We start from the raw sequence: 15,297 nt of genomic DNA, 5'->3' as shown, positions 1-15,297 counted from the left end.
GGAGTTTCTAGAAGAGAATCATCATCATCGTCACAATCATCATAGAACATTTTTCATTTAACATCATAAGAATCATTAAGAGTCATAAACTTCTAGCTTTTGAAAATGAGGCGGTTATGGAAACATTGATAGAATCTTAACATAGAAATCATGCCTTTGAAAGAAAGGGACGAGCCTTAAGATACCTGTTCAGCCTCCAACTACCTACGCTTATCCGTCCGAGACCGCAAGTCTACATATAAGACCATTCATACTATGATTAGGCCTATCATAGCATACTTATACTAAGCTTTCAAGTCAAACAACTCTATATTCTACCGAAAATCGGGCAGCATCTCCCCTATTTATATGCCTAGCTCGAAACCCCAATTCAGAAACCAACAACAACAACATCAATACCAACATTAGCAACATCACTTTCAACACCAACATGTGCCATAAAACAGCCCACACGCGGTTTTCCAACTTGCATAACTAACCAACTTACTATACAATTATTTAACAACTTTATCTCCGTAAATAAGCCTTAAATAATACCAAAAGAGAAAGATTCATACCTTTTTTCTTGTTAAGAAAGAAATATCCTCAATATCCACGCTAAAATCCACCGCAAAATAATACTAGAATCACAACCATGCGTTACCCGGACCTAAACCACTACTCTGCTACTTGAAAATTGCTCACTTTTGATTCCCTCACTTTCTCTCTTCTAATTTCTGGAGTTTTCTAGGAAAATCTGATGAAAAAAAGGGGGTTATTACCCTTTATATAAGGGTCAAATTCGGGTCGGATTCACTGTAGCAGTTACTGTAGGAGTACTGTAGCACGCGTTTCTGCTCTATCAGCCGAACTTGTGACGTCCATAATTCTCTACTTGGATGTCCTATCGATGAGAGGTTTGTTGCGTTGGAAACTAGACTCGACGAGATTCATTTTTGGCTTTTGTTTCACTTCAAAACACTTCATATAGTAAGAGATATTCGTCCCCCAAGTTGGAACAAAATGTTTACACAAAACATTACCCATCCTTTCTCCAAAATTGTACTACTCCATTTCTTCCACTCATTTCCTTATAAAACCTTCCGGTATACCTTATATACATCTTTCACTCATTAAATATACTTGATAATGCTTGCTCCTTATATTCCAAAGTGGTTTTGCTTAACCCTAACTCAATGTACTTATGTTTCAAATTTGATAAGTGCTCTCCGAAGATATGGGGTGTAACAATGTCTATTTCAATTCTAGACATTTATGTTATTTTCAGACATTTATGTACTTCTTAGACAGTATTATGATTAGAGTCCTTGTACGATTACTTTCGGATTTTGGGGTTGTAATAAGTAGTATTCCACACTTTCTTTTATTTATGGCATGACTTAGACTTGTTATTATTGTTTTTGTTGTTCTTTAAGTGTAAATTGGTTAATTAATTGGTTAAGGGGATGGTTCGCCCACTAAGAGGGTTAGTGTGGGTGCTATCACGATGGATTGAGTCGTGACAAAGTTAGTATCATAGCCCTAGATTTTTCGATCTCATTATACAAGGACATGTCTAGTAGAGTCTTGCAGATCGGTACGGAGACGTCTGTACTTATCTTCGAGAGGCTATGGGATAATAGGAAAATTCAAATCTTTCTTTCCTTCGTGCTACTTGATTCCAATTTCTATCTGGATGATTCAAATTGGTATCTGAACTTTTCATTCTATTATTTCACAGATGGTGAGGACTCGTGCTAGGGCAGCCGTTGATGAGGTACCCGAGCCAGCCGCCGGGGCCGCAGCTCAAGGTAGAGGCCAGGTTATATGTCGTGGATGCCGTAGATGTCGGGGAGCAACACCAGCCAGGAGGGGTTCCTGCGACTGGTCAGGCTAGTACTAGATCAATTTCCCCCGCACCTTCGACAGCTCTAGATGAGGGGGAAGAGTTTATATTGGCCCCAGCTCAGCCAGTTATTATAGCTACTCCACTGTTATCAGATGTTATAGTCCGTGTGCTGAACCTGCTGAATGGATTGACTGAGGTAGGTGTTTTACCTGTTATTCCAGATGGCCAGGGTGTGAGATTAGCTGACTAGATTCCTGACAGAGTCCGTGCTCCAGGAGCGCAGCATGCTGTAGCTGTGGCTCTATGTTTGGATGAGGCTCCAGGCCCGGAGATTTTTCCTAGACCAGTGGCTAGCCCGGTGATGACTGATGAGGATCATGATCTATTTTGGAGGTTCCCTGAGATGAAGCCTCTCGTCTTCTATGGCACAGAGTCTGAGGATGCTTACGAGTTCATTATTGATTGTCATGAGAGGATCTACAAGATGGGGGTGGTCAAGAGACATGATGTTGAGTTTGTGACTTTTCAGTTTTTGGGTGACGCCAAGTTATGGTAGAGGGCTTATGTGGAGTGTATACCAGCTGGGTTGCCTCCGTTGACTTGGACTCAGTTTTATTCAGTCTTTTTGGAGAAGTACGTTCCACGTACTCTGAGGGATAAGAGAAGTGACGAGTTTAGCAATATTGAGCAGGGGAGTTCTTCAGTTGCCGCATATGAGGCCCGTTTTCATTCTTTGTCCCGTTATGCTCTTCAGCTATTGCCTGCTGAGGAGGAGAGAGTTTGGAGGTTTTTGAAGGGATTGAGCACTGCTTTTGAAGTTGCCAACCCTTCAGCTAGTAGCCTCAGGAGCTTTATTTCAGGATGTGGTGGATCACGTCACCACGGTTGAGGGTGTGAGACAAGGACATCTATGCAAAATATGTTGATAAGAAGTACTGCAAGGGTGGTGGTTTCAGTGGTACATTTTCTAGAGGACAGGGTCAGTATAGGCAGAGTTCCCAAGTTTATTCGGGTCGTCCTATCTAGTCAGCTATGCAGGTTTTCATTGGAGGGCCATCAGGGCTCGGTCATTATTCTTAAAGTCAGCTAGAGGGTTCATACTCAAGACCTTCTAATCATGGTGGCTATTTTGGTTCTTCTCTTTTTGTTCAGTGGCCTAGGTTGGGCCCGGTGTGCTACGAATGTGGAGAGTTGGGGCAGGTTAAGAGGTTTTGTCCTAGACCTAGGTAGAGTGGTTCGAGTGCTTAGTACCAGACCCTTAGGGCTCCAGTTTAATTACCTAGAGGAGGAAGAGGATCTTATGATAGGGATCGTGCTCAGACTAGACGTGGTGGCCACACATCCGATAAAGGCGACACCCAGCCTAGTAGAGGCGGATGTCATTCAGGCACAGGTGGCCATCTTGCCGGTAGGCACGGGGCTCATTCAGGCCAAGGTGATCGTCGGGGTTCGCAGGCTAGTGGCGGAAAGGTTTATTGCTATCCATTTTCGGGTAGATCAGAGGCTGAGGGTTCCGATGCAGTTATTACAAGTAATATCTCAGTCTGTCACCGGTCAGCTATTGTTTTGTTCGACCCGGGTTCTATATTTTCTTATGCGTCCACATACTTCTCTAAGGGTCTCGATATGATTTGTGATTTGCTTGATACTCCTATTCATGTATCTACTTCGGTTGGAGACTTGGTAGTGGTAGATAGAGTCTACCGGTGTTGGACGATCACTTTTATGGGGTATAGTACGTGGATAGACTTGGTGATTCTTGATATGGTAGATTTTGATATTATTCTGGGTATGAGTTGGCTGTCTCCTTACCATGTGAATCTGGACTGTCATGGCAAGACAATCACTTTAGCTATGCCGGGTATGTCTAGACTTGAGTGGAAGGGTACTCCCAGTCTCTCCCCAAGGAAGATAGAGGTTGTTTGGCTTATATGGCCTATATTCTTGATACCATTGTTGACGTTCCATCGCTTGAGTCGGTCCTCGTGGTATGTGAGTTCACGGAGGTGTTTCCCACGGACTTGCCGGGTATGCCACCCGACCGTGATATTGATTTCTGTACTGACTTGGAGCCAGGGACTCACCCTATTTCTATTTCGACATATCGGACGGCACTAGCTGAGTTGAGAGAGTTGAAAGAGAAGCTTTAGGATCTTTTTAGCAAGGGATTCATTGAACCGAGCGTCCCCCATTGGGGCGCTCCTATGCTTTTTGTGAAGAAGAAGGATGGGACTATGCGGATATGCATTGATTACTGCCAGTTGAACAAAGCCACCGTTCGGAATAAGTACCCTATTACTCGTATTGATGATCTATTTGAACAGCTTCAGGGCTTCTGTATTTTCCAAGATTGACTTAAGGTCCGGTTATCACCTGTTGAAGATCTAAGCCGAAGATATTCCTAAGATAGCCTTCAGGACTTGGTATGGGCATTATGAGTTTCTTGTCATGTCATTTGAGCTTACCAATGCCCCAGCTGCTTTCATGGGGACTTGATGAATGACATTTTTAAGCCATACTTGGTTTCTTTGTGATTGTGTTCATTGATGATATATTGGTCTACTAGATAAGTAGGGAGGACCACATGAAACACTTGAGGATTGTTCTTAGTTTGTTGAGAGACAGGGAGTTGTATGCCAAGTTCTCCAAGTGTGAGTTTTGGCTTGAGTCTGTATCCTTCTTAGGTCATGAGGTATAAAAGGATCGGATAATGGTTGATCCTAAGAAGATTGAGGCCGTGAGAGATTGGGCAAGGACCACTTCAGTGATAGAGATTCGTATCTTAATGGGTTTGGCCAGTTACTACCGTCAATTCGTGAAGGAGTTGGCTTCCATTACTTCGCATTTGACCCGATTGACTCAGAAAGAAGTACCTTTTCAGTGGACCAACGAGTGTAAGGAGAGCTTTCAAAAGCTCAAGATTTTATTGACTACACCTCTGATTCTAGCATTGCCCGTGGAGGGAAAGGATTTTATGGTATATTGTGATGCTTCTCGTTCTGGGTTGGGTGCCGTGTTGATGCAGGAAAATAAGGTTATTGCCTAAGCTTCCAGGTAGCTGAAGATTCATGAGAAGAGCTACCCTACCCACAATTTAGAGTTGGCCACAGTGGTATTTGCTTTGAAAATTTGGAGAGACTATCTCTGCCGTGTCCATTGTGAGGTATTCACCGACCATCGTACCCTTCAGTATGTGTTTACTCAGAGGGATCTCAATTCTAGGCAGCAAAGATGGATGGAGTTGCTTAAGAATTATGACAGTACCATCTTATATCATTCGAGCAAGGCAAACGTGGTAGCAGATGCCTTAAGTAGGAAGTCAGTGAGTATGGGCAGTTTGGCTCGATTGATCGCTTCGAAGCGTCCCTTAGCCATAGAGGTTCAGACTGTGGCTAATAATTTTGTGAGGCTTGATATTTTAGATTTGAGTAGAGTGTTGGCTTGTGTTGAGGCGAGATCATCGCTTCTGGGTAAGATTAAGGCAAAGCAGTTGGAGGATGCAGGGTTGTGCAAGATTCGTGATAAGGTCTTGATTGGTGAGGCCAAGGAGGCCATGATTGATAGTGAGGGAGTCTTGAGGATCAAGAAAGGTGTTTGCGTTCCTTGTGTTGATGATTTGATTAGGACGATTTTGGAAGAGTCCCACAGTTCCAGATACTCTATTAATCCTGGTGCTACCAAGATGTATCGTGATTTGAGACACCAATACTAGTGGGGTCGGATGAAGAGAGATATTGCATATTTTGTTGCTACGTGTGCGAATTGTCAGCAAGTCAAGTATGAGCACCAGCACCCTGGTGGTGTACTTCAGAGGATGCCCATTCTCGAGTAGAAGTGGGAGCGGATTGCCATGGATTTCATTGTGGGTCTTTCAAAGACCCTGGCCAAGTTTGATTAAGTTTGGGTTATTGTTGATCGATTGACTAAGTCTGCTCATTTCATCCCAGTTCAGGTTACCTACACTGCTTAGAAGTTAGCCCAGATCTATATTCATGAGATTGCTCATTTGCATGGGGTCCCCATCTCCATTATATCTGATAGAGGCACTCAGTTTACGTCCCGTTTCTGGAGGACTTTACAGGCCGAGTTGGGTACTCGATTGGATCTCAGTAAAGCTTTCCACCCTCAGACGGATGGTCAGTCTGAGCGAACGATTTAGGTTTTTTAGGATATGCTCCGAGCATGTAAGATCGACTTTGGTGGTCATTGGGACTAGCCTTACCTTTGGAAGAGTTCGCGTACAACAATAATTAACATTCGAGCATCGATATGGCTCCGTTTGAGGCTCTTTACAGGAGGAGATGTCGATCTCCTATTGGATGGTTTGAAGCCTTTGAGGTGAGGCCGGGGGTTACCGATCTTTTAAGAGTGTCGTTGGATAAGGTTGAGCTGATTCATGATAAGCTTTTAGCGGGTCAGAGCAGGCAGAAGGAGTATGCAGACCGTAAGGTCTGAGATCTAGAGTTCATGATTCAGGAGCAGGTTCTGTTGAAGGTCTCACCCGCGAAAGGTGTGATGAGGTGTGGGAAGATGGGAAAGCTCAGTCCAAGGTTCATTGGTCCATTTGAGATTCTTGACCGTGTGGAGGAGGTAATGTAACGACCCATTTCGACTAAGTCGTGAGGGCACTTACCTTTCCCTCCTCGGTAAGCGAACCCTCAACCCAATGGTAAGTAAAGACATAATTAGATAAATCAATCAAGAAAAGAATAATTACGTAAGTCTCACAATAATATGTAAATAGAAATAGTCCGAAAATAAGAAAAATACCCCCAGGGTCTGGTCTAAGCCATACAAGAGCATCTAAGTGAAATTATACAAGTCTGGAATATAATAATACATCAATATGTCTATGTCGCAGAGTAGAAAGTAAGACATAATAATAAGAGGAGTCTTCAAGGCAGCGAACGACTTGCGTTCACCCTAGAAACTCGATGCTATGCTGATGGCGACTATCAGCCACGAGAGGTGGAAGCAGTCAATGCAGCAAGTGCAGGTTAGTATAAAACCACAGTACTGGTAGGTATCGTCGGCCGACTAAGTATGGCTAACATAATTTAGACAATAAAGCAAGATAGGCAAATAAATCAACAAGTATAAGTCAAACATAATCGGAACCAAGTACATGTCATCGCCTAAGTAGAGAATCAAAACCCAAATATGTCAAGTCTCAATATGTACAATTCGAAATCAACATCACAAGTAAAACACCAAATCATCTAAATATAAGCTACGATGCAATGCAATGCAATGCAATAATGTATGAATGCAAGGCAATACTGTGTACACATGTACTCCGGACGGAAGTATCGAGGTCTTGGTAGTACAACCAAAGGTGATTCACGAAGTTTAAGTGTCACTCGTCCCGGATCATTGCCTAACAGACAGACCAGACCCCGGATCTTTGCCCACCGGAGGTTTCTCTCCAGCACCACCCTGGGGTCCTGTGGAGTCCATGTACTCACTCAATCCAGGATTCCGGAACGAACATCGGATATCGAAATCTCACGTCACTCAAGTAAAAACCGAGCCCAGCTCATCACAGCATTTCATCAAGTATCAACTTACTCAATTCACGACTCCGGAATGAACATCGTATATTGGACTCTCACGTCACTCAAGCAAAAATAGATCCCAGCTCATTACAGTGTTTCATCAAGTATCATTAAGGTATTAACAGTGTATCGTGAATGGATGAGAATGCGTGCAATGCATGTGTCAACATCAATAATCTGATCAATATCACAAGTACCAACATGGGCACGCCAACAACATATCAATGTCACAAATACCAACATGGGTACGCCAATAATATTGCAGTGTCACAAGTACCAACATGGGCACACCAACAATATCAGTGTCACAAGTACCAACATGGGTACGCCAACCATATCAGTGTCACAAGTACCAACATGGGTATGCCAACAATAACAGGAAAGGCTACACAAGTGTTATATCCCGCATTTTGTGCAATCGGATAACTCAAGATAATCGCGGAAAGATGACAAACAAGGCCTCATTTTTATTTTTGTTTGGCATATGAGTTGTTTATGAAGAATTTGGAAGTGGGAATGTTGAGAAAGGTCAAGGGTATAAAGGGAAATTCGCAACATGACTCGTGGAAATATGGAGGAAGACGAAGGGTAAATTTAGAATTCGGAAAAATTTATTTTTCATGAAGTGCAAAATAGAACAAAAAAAAAATGGGCTTGAGTCATTTGGGCCATGTTGGCCGTCCAAATGATAGTGGGCTTAAGCCCACATGAAAGCTTAATGGACAAGGTTTAAAGATGACTAAGTCATCTTATTTCTCACATTATGTCACGACCCGGCTAGGGGGCCGCGACGAGCACTCGGTGCTACCCCACCCGAGCACCCCCTTATCGTACATAACATAACATCTAGGTGAACCATAAGTCAATTCGTGCTTTCCTTATCGTTAATCATATTGATCCCATTAGACGACCATCGTCATTTAACATATCATAGGCATCTGTGCCACATCGTAAGTACAAGGCCGACGAGGCCAACAAAAGATATACAAAACATGGGCCGACATGGCCGAACATCTCTACCCACATACACATGACTACGAGCCTCTAAGAGTATGACATATCGTATGAGCGGGACAGGACCCCGCTATGCCCATAATTATATACACAAAATAATAAGTACCCAAAAGCTACGGCTCCGAAAGAAATGGAGCTCTGCTATGCAATCTCTGAATAAGTAGCTATGGATCAAGTCTGTCTCCCTGTGCACCTGCGGGCATGACGCAGCGTCCACAAATAAAAGGACGTCAGTACGAAGAATGTACTGAGTATGTAAAGCATGATCAACATCAATATAGAAGCATAATAGATATCATATGAAATAGCATAGGAGGGGAGACAGTAATATCATCATCATCATGTCGCTTATTGCATACATCGTCGTTCGTATCCCATAATCATAGCCATACCACTTTGTGTTCATATTCGTATACATGCCCTTACTAAGTCTTATCACACTCATATTCATATTATATACATGGTCATATCATCTACATAGTATTTACATAGCATACCCAACCTCGTAGGATCGGTGTGTCATACATACTTGGCCAACCAAGGCTCAAGATCATACATACCTGGCCCTACCAAGGCGTCAGGGTTATCCATACCATCTGCAGAGGTGTGCGCGCGTTTCGTAATCGTATACATACTTTATACATAGTCATATACATATAGTCTTACCCGACATCATAAGCTCGGGGTCTTATCATAGCCTTTCATAGGCATACATATACATATATCATAGCTCGTAAGCATCTCTAATCTGATGTTACTCTCATCATCATTACTATCCTCATCATTATCGTTACATCTACATTATAGACTTACTCATCATAAGAGGAACATAGTATAATTACAGTACATATCAAGGGTCGTGAGCTTATGAGCTCGAAATGTCAACCATGTGAAGACAACATACTCATAAAGAGGAATTAGGAGTTTGGCCAAGAACCATGCCTTATGAAAGAAGGGTTAGCCTTACATACCTTTTCGTCAGACTATTCTACACTTGCACGTTTCCTTCCAATGCTAGCGTTTATACCTTCATTAATATCATAACAATGGTCATTAGTCATTGACATTATCCATATTATCTAGATTCCTCAATTTGCCTCTAATTCACCCACATTCATGGTCATAACACCCAACTTCGTCCATTCGTCTAAGGTGTCTAGTTCATGATCTTAATACCATTTATAACACATTCAAATCACAACACAACAACATTCATAACTCAATTTAAACTATTTCTCAAAATGTCACTATTCATCATTCATGACCTAGTTGACCATATTTTCTACAATCCATGTATTTTAATTCTCCAATACCTTAAACATCATGTAAAAATCATGAATCTTACCTTAGAAGTTGTAGGAACAAGCTTTGGTTGATAATACTTCTCTTTGAGCAAAACCCTAGTTTTTCTCCATTTGGATTTCTTGACTTGGATGATCCTTGATGATTCCCTTATCCTTGATTCACTTGTCTTAATGTTATTGATGGCTTATAATCCTTGAAAACTCATATAATAAATGTAGAGAGAAGTTTTAGAGAGAAGTGGTGTAATGTTGTAATGAAATAAAATAAGTCTTGATCCTCATATTTAATGAATTGGAAAATCTGTGCTGGGTGAACAGTGGTCGTCCATGGAGGTTTACGGTCCGTATTTCACTTTACGGACCGTCCCTCGTGGTCGTATTTAAGCTTAAGCAGGACTAGAGACTTTGGCCTGCATGCATGGTGATTTACGACCATGGTTTACGGGCCGTAAATCACTTTACGGTCCGTCCACCAGGTCGTATTATACCTCTTCCTCAGCTGGCAGAAAGTTGAAGTTTGGCATGCCAGTTTACGACCTGGCAGTTTACGGACCGTATACCAGTTTACGGTCCGTATTTGTACTTTACGACCACTGGCAGAAAGCTGAAGCTTTTGCATGGCAGTTTACGACTGCCAGTTTACGGACCGTATTGCACTTTACGGTCCGTATTTTGCAATATACGACCACTGGGCAGTTTTGCCAACTTTCAATTTTTCTCATTTCTCGACTTTTCATTCTAATCACCCACATCCCTTCACATACATTTCCCATGAAACATTATACACTCGCACTCCTCGCACACATCATTAGTTCATTTACTTGCGTACCAACGGGAAATTTTCCGAGGTGTAACATTCTACCCCCCTTAGGAACATTCGTCCTCGAATGTTAAAAGCTTGGGGAATTCCATAAAAATTTCGCCAGAGCTTCCTCTGTAATGTGGCACTACCACCCTGTCACAGCAGCCCACAATAACAATGCCTCACAGGGCAACAATACAACAACACTAGAAATTTGGCCACACACGACCTGAATGTATAAAAGGGAAAACATGCATACCTTATGATTTTGACGTCTCATCTTGGACTTCTTCCAAAGGCTGAAATAAATGTGGGTATTTGGATTGCATATTCTCTTCTGCTTCCCATGTCATTTCCTCTCGATTGTCATTTCTCTACAGAACTTTAATTGATGCCACTTCTTTGTTTCTAAGCCTCCGTACTCGCCTATCTAATATGGCAATGGGTATTTCATCATAAGTTAACTTTTCTGTCACTTGAATATCATTCACTGGGACGATCCTCGTAGGATCTCCAACACACTTCCGAAGCATCGAGACATGAAATACTGGATGGACTGACTCTAAATCTGGAGGTAGATCTAGCTCATAGGCCACTTTGCCTATTTTGCGTATAATCTCATAGGGTCCGATATACCGGGGACTGAGCTTCCCCTTTTTGCCAAATCTCATAACGCCTTTCATTGGTGACACTTTCAAGAATACCCAATCCTTAACTTGGAACTCTAAGTCTCTTCGACGATTATCTGCATAGGACTTCTGGCGACTTTGAGCCGCTAACAATCGATCTTTTATAAGCTTGACTTTCTCTATTGCTTGCTGGACCAAATCTGGCCCTATCAACTTGGCTTCTCCGGTTTCAAACCACCCAATTGGGGATCTACACTTTCGCCCATATAGAGCTTCATACGGTGCCATTTGAATGCTAGAATGGTAACTGTTATTTTAAGCAAACTCAATGAGTGGCAAATGGTCATCCCAATTTCCTCCAAAATCTATCATACATACCCGTAACATATCTTCGAGAGTCTGAATAGTACGTTCAACTTGCCCATCAGTCTAGGGGTGAAATGCCGTGCTAAGGCGCACTTGGGTCCCTAGACCCTCTTGGAACGATCTCCAAAACTTGGCTGTAAACTGAGTTCCTCTATCGGAGATGATAGATACTGGAACACCGTGGAGTCTCACTATCTCTTTAAGATAAAGCTTTGCGTAATATTCAGCCACATAGGTCGTCCTGACCGGTAAGAAATGAGCTGATTTAGTGAGTCTATCCACGATCAACCATATGGAATCATATTTACGTCGAGAACGGGGTAACCCTGTAATGAAATCCATACTAATCACTTCCCACTTCCAAGTTGGGATTTCTATAGCTTGCAATAAGCCACCCGACTTTTGGTGTTCTATCTTCACTTGTTGGCAATTAGGACACTGAGCCACGAATTCCGCTACGTCTTTCTTCATCCCATTCCACCAATATATAGTCTTAAGATCATGATACTTTTTCGTCGCTCCGGGGTGAACGGAGTAACGGGAACAATGAGCTTCTCTCAAAATCTGATGGCGTAGACCTGCCACATCGGGAACACATAACCTGTCTCGACATCGGAGAACTCCGTCTTCCCAAATGTCAAATGATGACTCCTCCTTCTGAGGGAGTGTATCTCTGCACTGCATTAGCATGGGATCCTCATATTGTCGCTCTTTTACTTCCGCTACTAACGATGAAACTGCTGAATTCTGAATAGTAGCTTCGCTGCTACCTGAGTCCACCACTCGGACTCCAAGGCTAGCTAACTGCTGAAGATCACGGGCCATCTCTTTCTTTTCTAGTCGTACATCACTTAGACTTCCCATCGACCTACGGCTAAGAGTATCAGCCACAACATTTGCCTTTCCGGGGTGGTACAGGATTTCAACATCATAGTCTTTTAGCAACTCTAGCCATCGTCGTTGCCGCAAATTCAACTCTTTCTGCTTGAAGATGTACTGGAGACTCTTATCATCTGTATAAATATCCACGTGGACATCATATAAGTAGTGTCTCCATATCTTTAAAGCATGGACCACCGCGACCAATTCTAAGTCATGGGTAGGATAATTCTGCTCATGTTTCCGTAATTGTCTAGAAGCATACTGTTATGTCCCGTGTTTTCGTATAATTGGAAATCGAGAAATAATTATGATTTGTGTGTTATAAGGAAATAATTTGATTTTAGAGAATATGACTATGTTGGTTATGGAATCTTTAATGTTAAGACATCGGGAAAGGCCGAGGGTAAATTTGCAATTTCGGAAATTAGTTTCGGGAATTACAAAACGGGACGTTTTATGATTGGGCCAAGAAAAATATAACATAAATTGAGGCCCAAGATTTGTGAGGGTGGCCAGCCCTAGCCAAGGCCCAAACCCATTATTTTAATGTCATGTGCTATGCACATGACTCCTAATGGATATATATCATCATTCCACACTTAGAATTATCAAAGAGCAAATACAAATTCAAGAACACCACAAAAGAGGGTTCGGCCGAAGCTAAAGGGAAGAGAAAGAAAACATTCTCCAAGCCTTGTTTGTAGTCCAAAGATCCTAATCTCTACATAGTTGTGAAGTACTCAAGGCCCTCTTCAATGGGGTATAATTAGTTTGGCACAAGGACTACGTTTACGACAAGTCGGGTTTTCAAGAAAAGGTAAGAATTTTGCCCCTTTAATGTTATAGAATTGATATGAATATGTTAAGGATTGAGAATAGACGAGAATCCCGTAACTTTGATGTATATAGAAAGTCGTGGGTGTGTGTGTATATGGTATGTTGGCCGTGAGTTATATGTAGTGCAAAGGTATGGGAGTTTTATCTTGTTTAGTTGGTTTGTGGCGTCGTCATACCATTTAGGACGTAAATGATTGGTTAGTGAATTAAATGGGCGTTGGAAAATGATTTCGGACGTTATCGGAAAGTGTATACCTTCGGTATAATTGTGTGTATCATTGTATATTTAGGGTGCTAAAGACTTGAAATATGAACTTATAATGATGTTAATGAATTCGGAATGAAACGACGCAAGTTAGAATGTTCGTCGTGAATTTTCGATGTTTTGAAGAATTATGGAAAGTAATGGATTTTGGGCAATTTCGTGTATGGCTTGGAATGTATTTTGAATGTGATGGCATAATCTTGAATGAGTGAATGAATACAATAATATGGATATAGATTTGGAATTTTGAAGTTTGAATGAAAGATTTCCAACTTGTGTAGTAAGGTAGGCTTTTGAAGTTTGAATATGGTGTATATTGTTGAATGATGTTTGGGTTGTTGTTGTTGATGTATTCTGAGCCGAGCTAAGCCTCGGGGATGTTAGATTTATAGGGGAAATGCTGCCGAAATTTCGGTAGACAAAAAATAAAGTTAAAGGCATTTTTAAGCCTAAGAATCTCAATTGGTAACTTTGACCATTTGCAGATTTCGGACGAAACGGGACTTGACTTTTGGGAGAGCATACGACGTCTGTAAGGTATGTAAAGCTTCCCACTCCTTCGTTTGGCATATCTTAGTATGATAGGCAAATATGAGAACTTCCGGAGCATTTCTGCTCCTCGAAACCCGATCCACAGAAAAGTTACTATTCATTCAATTCAATTGAAGCCTAAGGGCTCTATTTTGGCTAGAATGCCACCACTCGTCCGAAACCTATCGAAATGTGGTCGGGTAACTTAGAAATGATTATGTATGACCCTTCGGCCTATAAACGTTCGATAAATATGTTCGCCACCTCAATTCGACTCGAGGTGGGCCCGCTACCCCGAAACGCCCTATTTGTCTTATTGGGCTATCTTTGTGAATAAAGTTTGACATGATACTTTCGATTTTGGAACTTCCTCCTACGGGATATGTTTTGAATATTACGATGCGCTAAGTTACGTTTTGAGCTATACGTACTATTTTGGAAACGTTTTGTGAAATGAAACCTTATATCGACTAAGTATTCGATTACTTTGTATTATGAAATGACTTATGGGATTACTTTGTTTTGAAAGACTATTTTGAAGTATGATTTGCATTTGTTTGCTCACGACTCCGCTCATGCCTTATTATGACTTCGTTCACCGGTTCCCGGGCCGGTTTTGATTCGTGCGCCTTGTGATAATTCAGATGTATGCTGTGTTACGGTTCCCGAGGCTTCGCCATAGGGCCGGGTTCCGTTTGGAGTTATGCTGTGATATGGCTCGTGATGCGATACGCTCACCTATGATTATGTTTGTATTCGGGGATGTACGGAGATTTGAAACTGTCTGGTGTTATGCTGTGTGTGGCGCCAGCGTCGGAGTGGCGACCACGTTCCTAAGCGTTTGCATGATTTCGTTTGCATTATGTATACGTATATGATTTCGATACAGATTTTGACATACCGATTTGTACTCCACTTTGTCATTCGGTTTTGATCCATATTTCTGTACTCCGTGCTTTACATACTCAGTACATATTTCGTACTGACCCCCTTTCTTCGGGGGCTGCGTTTTGTGCCGCAGGTGCAGACATTGGTGATCCTCCGTAGTAGGCTTCACTCTTTGCTATTCCGGAGTACTCCTCTTTGATCCGGAGTCCACTTCTGGTATAGACTCCTTTTGCTTTGTATATATTCTGTACATTTGACTATTTGGGTACGGCGGGGCCCTGTCTCGCCATATGTCTTGGTTTTGAATTCGTAGAGGCCTGTAGTCATATATGTGGGGTAAGGGTCCTGTGTATGTTGGTTTGATTTCAATTCTGGTCTTAAAGCGGTCTGTTTGTT

Source organism: Lycium barbarum, chromosome 8, assembly GCF_019175385.1.
Source record: "Lycium barbarum isolate Lr01 chromosome 8, ASM1917538v2, whole genome shotgun sequence".
Lineage (NCBI taxonomy): Eukaryota > Viridiplantae > Streptophyta > Magnoliopsida > Solanales > Solanaceae > Lycium > Lycium barbarum.
This window is presented reverse-complemented; position numbering follows the sequence as displayed.